The 2,543-nt window shown below is 40.0% G+C and overlaps 1 long non-coding RNA gene across 1 annotated transcript; it reads right to left on the bottom strand.

Moving 5' to 3' along the window:
* Positions 1–90: 90 nt before the first annotated feature.
* On the bottom strand, positions 91–1,552 carry LOC102212146 (uncharacterized). The gene is made up of 4 exons (XR_312575.1): positions 1,379–1,552; positions 488–562; positions 330–341; positions 91–216 (listed from the first exon to the last, which is right to left on the bottom strand). It is a non-coding gene; the product is annotated as an uncharacterized LOC102212146 (long non-coding RNA).
* Positions 1,553–2,543: the final 991 nt, after the last annotated feature.

The raw sequence follows: 2,543 nt of genomic DNA, 5'->3' as shown, positions 1-2,543 counted from the left end.
ACTACTTTTCAGTTTTACTTGAGTAATAATATTTTAAAGTAACGCTACTCTTACTTGAGTACAATTTTTGGATACTCGACCCACCTCTGGTCTTACCACAGCAGGTCTGGAGCACGAATGTGTCTTCTTGGTTTAAAATCAGGTATCCAGCACCGTTCTTGCTCTCAATGGACCAATGATACTCTCCTGACTTTTTGAAGTCATCCTCCTCCAAATCTGTATTTTTGAGAGAACAACACGACGATGAGCTTCACATCACGCCTCACAATACTACTCTGCTATCATATTCTAAAATGAAATTAAAAAAGAGAAATATTAAAATCCTTTACCCGGTGAAGCCACTTTTAGATTTTCAGAGGACGCGTTCACATTTTGAAAAAAAGACAATAGAAATAAAATTTTAATAATTGTATAATTAACCTATAATAATGACATGATTAAATGTACAGACTGAGCAACTACTGAGAAAGTATAAAATGCCTTTTACCTCCAAAGTAGAAGGAATCCTCAGCTGTATCCAAAAACTCAACATTGATGCAGCTGCTGGACGCCATCAGGTAGACTAACACAAACACAGTCCTTTGTTGGTTAATGAATGCACAGTAAATCCTAGTTAAACACATTTATAACCAAAGCCACTTGTGCTGAACGCAGTGTACAGCTGTCTACACACAAGAACCAAATATCCATACACATTACTTCAGTGGACCTCGCTCTTATTTTGAAAATTCATTCAATGACCAGCTGGCGCTCTGGACTGCAACTGTAGAAGTGTCGATTTCTGGAGATCACAGATGAGGGACACTCTGTCCAAAACCTGCAGCAGGTGGAGAATCTGCTGCTGTGCTGAGCTTATTAAGTAGCCAAGCAGAACAGGGTGTGCTATGATCAGCTGCAGTCCAAAAACAATGCAAACTGTCCACCGCAGTCTGTCAGGGTTTCTCTGCTGGGAACACATTCAGGTGATTCCTCAGGCTCGTCGTGAACAAACCCCGAGGAGAAGATAAAGGCGTGTTTACAAGCCTGTTATGCCGAGCCCGATGACCCACAATGCCACACAAAAGTTCCCCCATAAAGTCAGCTTTCAGCAAACTTCAGTCTGTTTAGGATTTGTTCCTTCGGGTCAGTGTTATAACCCTCCGCCCCCCAAAAATGCTTTTTTATTCGACATGTGTGTGAATGTTTCGTGGTCCGCCATTAACCTCAGCTGATAGTCCGAATTTAGACAGCGAAAGCTTCGTGACGTTCCTGTTTATCGGTCACGGAGCTCGGAGTAAAAAAACACTAATAGCATGCATATTTACGTTTCGCCACGACTGTGACCGGACGCCTTCCAGTCATGTTTGCAGCTTCAACCATAAATAGAACCATCACATACCTTTGGAGATGCTTTGAAAACCTGCAGAAGTTGTCTTTGTCCTCGGAAGGTCTGCGCTTACTTCCCTTTGAATGGCAGAGAAATGAGTCCGTTTGTAGGAGGAGAAAGCTGCACCTCACCCCGTTACTGTGCCTTCATATGTTTCTTTCCCTCAACGCGTTACAGCGTCACACTTTCTCTCTCTCTCTCTCTCTCTCTGTGTGTGTGTGTGTGTGTGTGTGTGTGTGTGATTCCTCCCATACGATATTTATGTTCTACTCTCGATTCTCATATTAAAATATCCATATTTTGGTAATTTGGGGTAAATTTGTAGTTTATGATTAACAGGAACACAGGGGAAAGTAACTATATTATCCAAACAGTTCGTAGGGACTGCTACCCCTCCGACTGTAATACTGATATAAATGAGCCACGGCTCATTATTACTGTTAACGATAAAGACGCGTGGAGCTATTGCAGCTTGCAAAACAGCCAAGACGAGGTCAGGTTTTTGTGTCAGAGTTTAAACGGGAATTGCCCACACCCTTAAAACTATGGAGTCCGTCTTTTTCAAATGTACTAATAAATGTAAACGTAAACATTTTTAAATGTGGTAAACCGTGAAATAAACACAGCTGAACGAGTTTAGCTTGGAGTAAAATGCTTGTCCTTGAGAAGACGTCAGGCCTAGATATCGTCAGGTAAGGTTGTAGAGAGCACTCAAAGCTGATATATAGGCTGAGTATCAACTTATACCAGTGTGTTATCTATATGCAGTAAAACTGCCATTACAGGTTTTACAAAATAAAAATCCAACTCAAAAATATTTCTGTATTTTTTTTTCAATCTGTCACATTTGTTTTGATTGTTAATTGAATATTTTAAAATGTAGTTATTGACTTTTCAGGTTTTAATTTCTTGTGTGATTATTCTTCATAATTAAACAAGAACAAGTAGTCTGATGTGTTGTATTCATTATGAAGATATAATTTGATACACTGCTCTTGATTTTGATTTTCCAAACACAGGTTTTTATACAAAACACTGATATCGGATCAGTATCGTCCATACCAGGGTGACTTTTACTTGGTATCAGATCCGAGTGAAGATATTGCAGGTCATTAGTGTGCATGTGTGTGTGGCAGTGAGATGGGGACTTTCAAGTCAGGCGGAAGAAAAAAAGGAA

Source organism: Pundamilia nyererei, unplaced genomic scaffold, assembly GCF_000239375.1.
Source record: "Pundamilia nyererei isolate P.nyererei 1_Seehausen unplaced genomic scaffold, PunNye1.0 scaffold02184, whole genome shotgun sequence".
Lineage (NCBI taxonomy): Eukaryota > Metazoa > Chordata > Actinopteri > Cichliformes > Cichlidae > Pundamilia > Pundamilia nyererei.
The sequence above is the reverse complement of the archived record's forward strand: the minus strand, read 5'-3'. Positions and strand labels throughout refer to the sequence as shown.